This window comes from Bos javanicus, chromosome 14 (genome assembly GCF_032452875.1).
Source record: "Bos javanicus breed banteng chromosome 14, ARS-OSU_banteng_1.0, whole genome shotgun sequence".
Taxonomy (NCBI): Eukaryota; Metazoa; Chordata; class Mammalia; order Artiodactyla; family Bovidae; genus Bos; species Bos javanicus.
In genome coordinates, this window is record NC_083881.1 from 79,224,376 (window position 1) to 79,234,359 (window position 9,984).

A 9,984-nucleotide genomic window follows, 5' to 3' on the forward strand; every position below is an offset into this window, starting at 1 on the left:
ATTTTCTGCCAGTAGAGTGGTATCAGCATTCTTTGTGATCCAACTCTCACATCTGTACAGGACGGCTGGAAAAATCACAGCTTTGACTATATGGACCTTTGTTGGCAAAGTGATGTCTCTGCTTTTTTAATATGCTGTCTCGGTTTGTCATAGCTTTCCTTCCAAGGGGCAAGTGCATTTTAATTTCACAGATGCAATCACCATCTAGTGATTTTGGAGCCCAAGAAGATAAAATCTGTCACTGCTTCCACTTTCTCCACATCTATTTGCAATGAAATGTTGGGCTTCGATGCCATGATCTTCTTTTTTTTTTTTTTTAATGTTGACTTTCAAGCCAGCTATTTCACTCTCCTCTTTCACCCTCATCAAGAGGCTTCTCAGCTCCTCTTCACTTTCTGCCATTACAGTGATATCATCTGTGTATCTGAGTTTGTTGGTATTTCTCCCAGAAATCTTGCTTCCAGCTTGTGATTCATCCAGTCTGGTATTTTGCATGATGTACTCTGCATATAAGTTAAATAAGCAGGTAACCATATGCAACCTTGATGTACTCCTTTCCCAGGGCAGCATGGTGGACTGCAGCTCATTTCGTCACAAAGAGTTGGAGGCAACTGAGCACAAAATCACTGCAGATGGTGATGCAGCCACGAGATTAAAAGATGCCTACACCTTGGAAGGAAAGTTGTGACCAACCTAGACAGCATATTGAAAAGCAGAGACATCACTTTGCCAACAAAGGTCCGTCTAGTCAAGGCTATGGTTTTTCCAGTGGTCATGTATGAATGTGAGAGTTGGACTATGAAGAAAGCTGAGCGCTGAAGAATTAATGCTTTTGAACTGTGGTGTTGGAGAAGATTCTTGAGAGTCCCTTGGACTGCAAGGAGATCCAACCAGTCTATTCTGAAGGAGATCAGCCCTGGGATTTCTTTGGAAGGAATGATGCTAAAGCTCAAACTCCAGTACTTTGGCCACCTCCTCTGAAGAGTTGACTCATTGGAAAAGACTCTGATGCTGGGAGGGATTGGGGGCAGGAGGAGAAGGGGACGACAGAGGATGAGATGGCTGGATAGCATCACTGACTCTATGGACGTGAGTCTGAGTGAACTCCGGGAGTTGGTGATGGATAGGGAGGCCTGGTGTGCTGCAAGTCATGGGGTTGCAAAGAGTCGGACATGACTGAGCGACTGAACTTAACTGAACAGAACTGAGCGCTCATGGCCAAACACTTACAAGGCTCCTGAAATTGGAGAGAATGTTTATGAACAGGTTTCTTAAAATTTTTCTACCAGTAAGCTCCTGGCTCCCAGCTCCTGAATGTTCACACACCACACCATGAACTTTCTCAAAATGACTGCCAACTTCTACAACCCGATGGCTTTTCAGCCCCCCTGATTGCATGCTGTGAGCACAGGTACAGGGGGGAAGACCCAAGCAAGCAGGGAAGTGGCGGTGTGATCCCTGAGGAGAGAGCTTGGCAGCTGAAAAATCTGGATTTGTCTGAAAACATCAGCACAATAAATGACATACAGACTTGAATTTTCTCTGTGGTGTTTAACTTTGCTATTAAAGTGATTAATCTTTGTGTGTGTGTGTGTGTGGTCGATTTAAGTTAAGAAGAAAGAACAAAAATCCCACAGCCCCCTGCCAAGAACCTATTAGCCAAAACCTAAAGTAGCTTTGATACTCTTCAGGAAAACCTTTGGGCCTAGGAGATAAATAATAGCAAAATCAACCTGGATAAGGCTAAATAAGCATGTAAAAGTCAAAATAAAGGAAAACACACAGTCAATGGCTTGATGTTATGTATGGTTGTAATGTAGAAATACTGTGAACTGCAATTGAGTATTAATGCTGTCAACTAATTGGAAACTTTTAAAAACTATCAAGGCCTAAACCACAAGGATAAATATGCTCTATGTGCTAAGTCTATCAGCTTGGGATTTTAACTATCCCGTGTCTGGTAGAGTACACCAAGGGGTGGGGAGGAATACTCAGCTAGAGCAGATGAGCTAGAAAGTACCCAAAACTTAAAAGGCAAGAGCATATGTGAATAAACATTCTTAATAGAACCACAGAACTTATTGAATGAGAGCTGTCTTAAGTTCTCTTTGCATCTTAAAACCCTATTTTCTAGCAATAAATTAAATTGAAGTAGCTCCCCTTGCATTAATCTGCAAAACAGTCTATCTTCTAGGGTGAGGATGCTATTCCAGTACCAGCATAGTTAGTCTGACTTTCCACTTGCGGTATTTTGGCAAAAATGCCAAAGAGATGATCAAAGACAGGAGAAGTGATGGGTTTCTCCCTAGGAAGGTCACCCCTCCTTTTCCCTATCTTGCCTGACCCCCAACTCCTGGGGGGAAAAAAAGTACTGTTCTAATAGCATCAGCTTGTGCTGCCAGTCCACCCGGGGGCCTAAATGGTTCCCTTCTCCCTGGTCATCTTGCTGATCATTTGTCCAGAGCAGGAGGTTGTCACCTAGGAACTGCATGATCCTCGAGTCCTCATGAGCCTGGAGTCCTTGTAGGAGTCTTGTTGAGAATGTCGCGAGCTTGGTGATGATTGAAAGCGATCATGGTCAAGTGGCAGGCTTGCTACAAGGCCTTGTGGACCATGGAGTAGAGGACAGAGTAGCTGGGGGCCTGTCCTAGCTCACTGGAGTGACTGGACTGTGTGTGCTCCTCGCTGACCTCATGGGCTTTGCTGTGGGCCTTCTCAGGTGACTCCATGAGGGTCACCTTCTTCTAGCCAGTGGGCAACTTTGGCCAGGTAGCGGTAGTCGTCCCCTGTCATCTGCAGGAAAAAACACTTTGCTCTCATACTGAGTCTCACTGTCATTTTTGATCAGATATTGCTAGGTATCCAGCAGGCTCGGCACATCCTGACACAGTGGCTCCAACTCCTCTGTCCTTTCCACCGTAAGCACAGACCCTCTTTGTCGTCTTATTGTATTACTATCTGCAGATGTCTTCTGCTCAATGCTACTAATGATCCTCCAGGAAGAATGGTGTGCCCTGGTCACGTTCTTGTAGGCCACAGAGAGGTTTGCTCACTCACTGGACTGTGGCCCATTCCGCTCTAATGCACTCTTTATGGCCATGGCCCTGAGGTCTTAGTGTTCCACCTGTTCTGCCAAGGGGCTGTCTGTACTGGCGGCTCCTTGCACCATCTTTAGGGGCTTGGGTCACCCAGGCAGGGAGACCAGGTCAACCTGAAGACCTCAGAGTGTGACTGCAGCGGGGCAGCAGCCCATGTGCCTGAGAGACCAGTTTGCAAATGGACTGGCTGAGGCCATGGCATGGAGCTGCAGCTTGAGTGTGACCTCAGGCCCCAGACCACAGTGGCTCCTTTCTGTCCGGTGTGTGCAGATATATCATTGTGATTTTGATTTGCATTTCTCTGATGATGAGCAATGTTGAACATCTTTACATATGTTCGCCATATCTTCTGAAAAATGTCTATCCAGGTTTTCTGTCCAGTTGTAATTGGGTTGGTTACTTGATATTGAGTTGTACGAGCTACTTATATATTTTATAAAATAACTCATTATCAGTTATAGCATTTGTAAATGTTTTCCCCCATTCAGTAAGTTGTTTGCATTTTTTCGGTTTTCCTTGTTGACCAAAAGCATTGAAGTTTAATTAGGTACCATTCTTTGCTTTTATTTCTTTTCCCTTAGGAGACAAATTCAAGAAAAATATTTACTGTGATTTATGTCAGAGTGTTCTGCCTATGTCTTCTTCTAAGAGATTTATGGTTTCGATTTTACATTTAGATATTTAATCCATTTCCATGGTTTTATATGTTGGGAGAAGATGTCCTAATTTCATTCTTTAAAACGTAGCTGTTCAGTTTACCACTTACTGAAGAGATTTTCTCTCCCCCATTGTATGCATATGTGGATTCATTTCTGGGCTTTCTGTTCTATCCTGTTGATTGATGTGTCTGTTTTTGTGCCCGTGCCGTGCTGTTGTGACTACCCTGGGTTTGTAGTATTGTCTAAAATCAGGGAGCACAATACCTCCAGCTTTGTTATTTTTTCTGAAGATTGCTTTGCTAATTTGGAATCTTTCATGGTTTCAAATAAATTTTAGAATTATTTATTTGAGGTCTGTGAAAAATATGGTTGGTATTTTGATAGAGATTTCATTAAATCTGTAGATTGATTTGGCTGGTATGGATATTTCAACAATATTATTAATACTTCCGATTCAAGAACTTGAGATATTTTTCTATTTATTTGTATTATGTTGTTTCCTTATAGACTTCAGAGTATAGATATTTTATCCTCCTTTGTTAAGTGCATTAACATGCATTTTATTATTTTCGATGACATTTAAAATGATGTGGTTTTCCTGTTTTCTTTCTTCATGTGCTTTGTTGCTCAGTTTTGTCTGATTCTTTGTGACCCCACTGACTCCCAAGCTCCTCTGTCCTTTGGATTTTACAGGCAAAAATATTGGAGTGCATTAGCATTCCTTCTCCAGGGGATCTTTCCAATTCAGGGATCAAATCCTTGCCTCTTACATCTCCTGTATTTGTGGATAGATTCTTTACCACTAATGTCACCTGAGAATCCAGTTCATTACCAATGTATAGAAAAGAATAGATTTCTGTATATTGGCCTTGTATTCTGTATTTTTACTGAGTTCATGTATTAGTTATTTTTGTGGAGACTTAAAGCAACACTTAGAACTGGACATGGAACAACAGACTGGTTCCAAATAGGAAAAGGAGTATGTGAAGGCTGTATATTTTCACCCTGCTTATTTGACTTATATGCAGAGTACATCATGAGAAATGCTGGGCTGGAAGAAGCACAAGCTGGAATCAAGATTGCCGGGAGAAATATCAATAACTCAGATATGCAGCTGACACCACCCTTATGGCAGAAAGTGAAGAGGAACTAATCACCTTATGGTGATTACAGCCATGAAATTAAAAGACGCTTACTCCTTGGAAGGAAAGTTATGACCAACCTAGATAGCATATTAAAAAGCAGAGACATTACTTTGCCAACAAAGGTCCGTCTAGTCAAGGCTATGGTTATTCCTGTGGTCATGTATGGATGTGAGAGTTGGACTGTGAAGAAAGCTGAGCATTTGAAGAATTGATGCTTTTGAACTGTGGTGTTGGAGTAGACTCTTGAGAGTCCCTTGGACTGCAAGGAGATTCAACCAGTCCATTCTAAAGGAGATCAGTACCAGGTGTTCACTGGAGGGACTGATGCTAAAGCTGAAACTCCAATACTTTGGCCGTCTCATGCGAAGAGTTGACTTATTGGAAAAGACTCTGATGCTGGGAGGGATTGGGGGCAGGAGGAGAAAGGGACGACAGAGGATGAGATGGCTGGATGGCATCACCGACTCAATGGGCATGAGTTTGAGTAAGCTCCGGGAGTTGGTGATGGACAGGGAGGACTGGCGTGCTGCGATTCATGGGGTCGCAGAGTCGGACACGACTGAGTGACTGAACTGAACTGAATTGGGACTTTTTATATGTAATACTATGTCATCTGCAAATAGTGACATCTTTTTTTCTTTCCTTCCAATTTGAATGATTCTTGTTTTTCTTTTCTGATTACTGTACCTAGGACTTTTAATACTGTGCTAAGTAGAAGTTGTGAGAGTGAGTATTTTTCTCTTTTTCCTAACTTTAGAGACCAAGTTCCAACTTTCCACTGCAAAGTATGTATTAGTTGTGGGTTTGCGATAAATAGTCTTTATTATGTTGATATATTTTCCATTTATACAAGCTTTGATGAGTTTTTATCATGAATGGATGTTAAGTTTTGTCACATACTTTTTCTGCATCTATTGTGAGGATATGATTTTTATCTTTCCTTTTGTTAATATGGTGTATCATATTGTTTGATTTGCAAATATTGAAACACCCTTGCATTCTTGAAAAAATTTTCAGTTAATCATGGTATACAATCCTTTTGACACGTTCTTGAATTCTGTTTGCTAATATTTTGTTGAGGATCTTTGCATGTATACTCATCAGAGATATTGGCATACAGTTTTCTCCTTTTGAAGTCTTTGTCTGGTTTTGATATTAGGCTGATGGAGGCCTCATAGCATTTTTTTAAATTTGTCTATTGAAGTTCTATTTTACCTTGTTATGATAGATTGAGAGCAATTCCTCTAAACAACAAGGTATTATTTCTTAACCTTTCAGCGAATGCTCAAAATTAATATTAAACCACATTTACACAAAGTAGAAGGATGTTGGTCAAAGGGTAGAAACTTTCATTTATAAAAGTTTTTGGAATCTGTTGAATAGCATAATGTCTGCAATTAAAACTGCTCTGTCATGTACTTGAAAATTACTGATAGATTGTAGATATCCTCACCACATGTGCACACACACACACATACACAGAATTAATTACCTAAGGTGATGGAGATGTTAACTAACCTTACTGTGGTGATCACTTTGCAATATATATCACATCATCACATTGCACACTTTAAACTTAAACAATATTATATGCTAATTATAAAAACCAAAACCTTAATTAAGTAAATGTTGGAGACCAGATAGGGAGCTCTCACGCTCTGTTATGATGTAAGAGACCAACAAGAAGAAGAACTTACCTCTCACTCCTGGTAAGGACTTACCTAACTTACCTCTCACTCCTGGTAAGGACTTATCTAACTTACCTTTCACTCCTGGTAAGGACTTATCTAACTTACCTCTCACTCCTGGTAAGGACTTATCTAACTTACCGGACTGGTAAGGACTGGTAAGGACTGGTTTATCTAACTTAACTTATCTTGGTAAGGACTGCACACTTTGCTTATCTAACTTAAAAGGACTTATCTAACTGCTGCTTATCTAACTTACCTTTCAAACTTACCTAACTTAACTCCTGGTAAGGACTTAAGCTGGTAAGGACTTATCCCAAGGTCTCACTCCTGCTGGTAAGGAGAAGGACTGGTAAGAGAAGGACTTACCTAACTCGCTCCTGGTAAGGACTTACCTACCCCGCTCCTGGTAAGGACTTACCTCTTACCTCTGGTAAGGACTTACTAACTTACCTCTCGCTCCTGGTAAGGACTTACCTGGACCCTAGCTTATCCTGGTAAGGACTTACTGCTAAGGACCTCTTGCTCCTGGTAAGGACTTACTAACTTAGGTAAGGACTTGAAAAGCTTTGGACTGTTTACATAACTGCTCATAGCTTGTTTTCCTGTAAGTATGTTCTCCTTAGTGCATGGTGCCTTGCACCTGGTAAGGACTTGGTTGGTAAGGACTTAGCTGCTGGTATTTACAATTTTCTGCTGGTATGGTTATAAACACATCCTAACTGCTAGGTAAGGAAAACGGTAAGGACTCCTGGTAAGGACTTACCTAACTTACCTCTCACTCCTGGTAAGGACTTACCTAGTGAAAAGCTGTGGGCATTTGTTTACACTGCCCTCATAGCTTGTTTTCCTTTCTGTAAGTATGTTCTCCTTCCTGTGCAGCGCATGGTGCCTTGCGCATGATTTACCATGGTTGCAGTTCTATGCTGATTTACAATTTTCTGCTGATCCCAGTTATAAACACATCTCTGCTAGGGAAACGTCCGACCATTAATTTCAGGTCAATATTTTGGTAGCCAGTGCTAGGACCAGAGAAGATCCTCCATGGCCCCAGGGCTGGTGAGTGAACAGTTTGTGATATCCACAAATGATCCATTGCACTCACTGCTTTTCTTGCCAACACTGCAGTTTGAAGGTACATCTTTCTCCCAGATCTAGCTCAGGCAGTGTCCATTTAAAGCTCTCCAGGCTTTATTCAGGGTCTATTTTGGGGTTTTGTCATTTTAGTTAAGGCCTGGTTCTGTATTCAAGTACTTCTGTGGCACTTGAGTCCAGATTTTAAGATCAGACTTTTTCAACCAAACTGATTAAAAAGTCATCACCCCTTCCTTCAGGACCAGGACCTGTGTCACTGAAACTGCCAATGCATCCATTGAACTATTCTATCAGAATAGAGACTATTCTATGGAAACAGTTGAAAAGCCTTTGGTCAAGACCCTCTAGGAATATGCCGTTTTCATACATTGAGCTGGATTAGCTTGCAAGCTGTTTGAATTAAGCTGTTTGTGTTATAAGCTATTTAATCTATTTCAAAATTGTTCTTCTACTCTAGGGAAAAACGTCTGAGAAATAGTGTTGCAGTTATATAAATATTTTTTAGGGCACCTCCCTGCCCAAAGACTCTGGCTAACTTTATTTTTAAAATCTGAGGTCTTTCCTTATGCACATTTCTAACTAAATGGACTGACCTGACCAAAGGTATTTTAGAATATAAATGGTCATTATGAGGAACATTTGAAATCCCCAAACTTAATTTCCTTAAAAGCACTAAGTTAGACACCAATAGCTCAAAATTTTCAGGACTGAGTGGAATGTTTATTTTGATTGATATGTTGGAGCTCCCCAACACTATCAGGTATCTGAAATTACCTCTCTGTAAGTTAAGGTTTTGAGATTGACCGAGGCCAACAAATAAAGAAAATTAAAATTGCTCCCTCATGGTCCTCCTGTGAGCCGTCTTGCCTCCGGCTCTGGCCTGGCATCTTGCCTCTCTCCTGGAATCCTAATGGTAGGACTCTTCTTTTCATACCATATTCAAGGGATTGGGGGCAGGAGGAGAAGGGGACGACAGAGGATGAGATGGATGGATGGCATCACTGATTTGATGGACATGAGTCTGAGTGAACTCTGGGAGTTGGTGATGGACAGGGAGGCCCGGCGTGCTGTGATTCATGGGGTGGCAAGGAGTCGGACACGACTGAGTGACTGAACTGAACTGAACTGATTCCTCTTTCTCTTCTACACCCCCTAGTCTTTCTCTACATCCTCCATTCTTCTACACTTATTATTTCACCAAATATCCTGTTTTTTTTGTGAAACTCGCCCCACTCCTCTTTGGTCTGAACTTGCCAGGGACTGTCTTAATTAAAATAAATAAATTTATATTAAAAAATAAATAATAAAAATAAAGTTAAGACTTCTAAGGATCCTGGGGCTAAACCCTTAATTTTTAATGTTCCCCAAATTAAATCTGAACTGTGATCCATAGAGATTTTTCCAAAGTAATTGAGGATCATTATAGATTTGCCAATGAATTTAATAGTCATTCAAACTTATCAACTTGATTTAGCTGACTTATATTAGACAGTGTATATGCTTGTTGGTGAAGTCCATTCCCAGTACTGGATGAGAACCACTAACTGGTAAAATTCTGAAAATGCTCTAGAATTACAGCTGGGAGACCAACCTGCTAACTTACCATAAATCAGGCTTTGGTGATCCTAGGTGACTACATCGGCACTTCTTAGGGTTTGTCTAAAGCCTGCTGATTAGAACAAATTTCAGGCTTCAACATAAAAATATAATGAACTTGCTCACGAACATTACAATCAACTTCAGTTTTTTGGTTTGTTTGTTTTTTAAAGAAAATTCTGGTCTTCCTTCAGATGTTGATTCCACTTACCTAGCTTTTAACTCTTTGTTTACTATTGGGCTATACCAAGAATTTTCTGTATTAGTATAAAGGATCATGATGGAATGGGAAACTATATCACTCCAGATTTAGTTAATCTGGAAAACTAGCTTTCAAACTCTGAGTTACCGCAAAGGAAGACCACTAAAATTCTGAAGTATTAACTCCAACAAATAAGGGGTCTTAAATAAAACCAAAATTCACCTGACTTCTGTTATTATTGCAAAGAGCTAGGGCATTAGAAAAGAGAGTGCTACAGATGTAAATACTTTGGTGTAAGCAGCCCTTCCTATGTCCTCCCAGTTCTCAATGGTGGGGTTCTTAGGAGCTGCAGGGGCTTTTCTGAATCTTCTCTCTGAATTGGCTTGGAGAAACGTTTCTCCAGATTGTGGTTGAATCTCTTTCAGTCTTAACTGACACCTAAGCTACACTTGCAGGGATCAACCCCACTACCATTAAAATAGCTCCTGCTATAGAGTCCTA

The 9,984-nt window shown here is 40.8% G+C and overlaps 1 pseudogene; it reads right to left on the reverse strand.

Annotated features, from left to right (window-relative positions):
- Positions 1 to 2,314: 2,314 nt before the first annotated feature.
- On the reverse strand, positions 2,315 to 3,100 carry LOC133260191 (14-3-3 protein gamma-like; annotated as a pseudogene).
- Between the last annotated feature and the right edge of the window lie 6,884 nt (positions 3,101 to 9,984).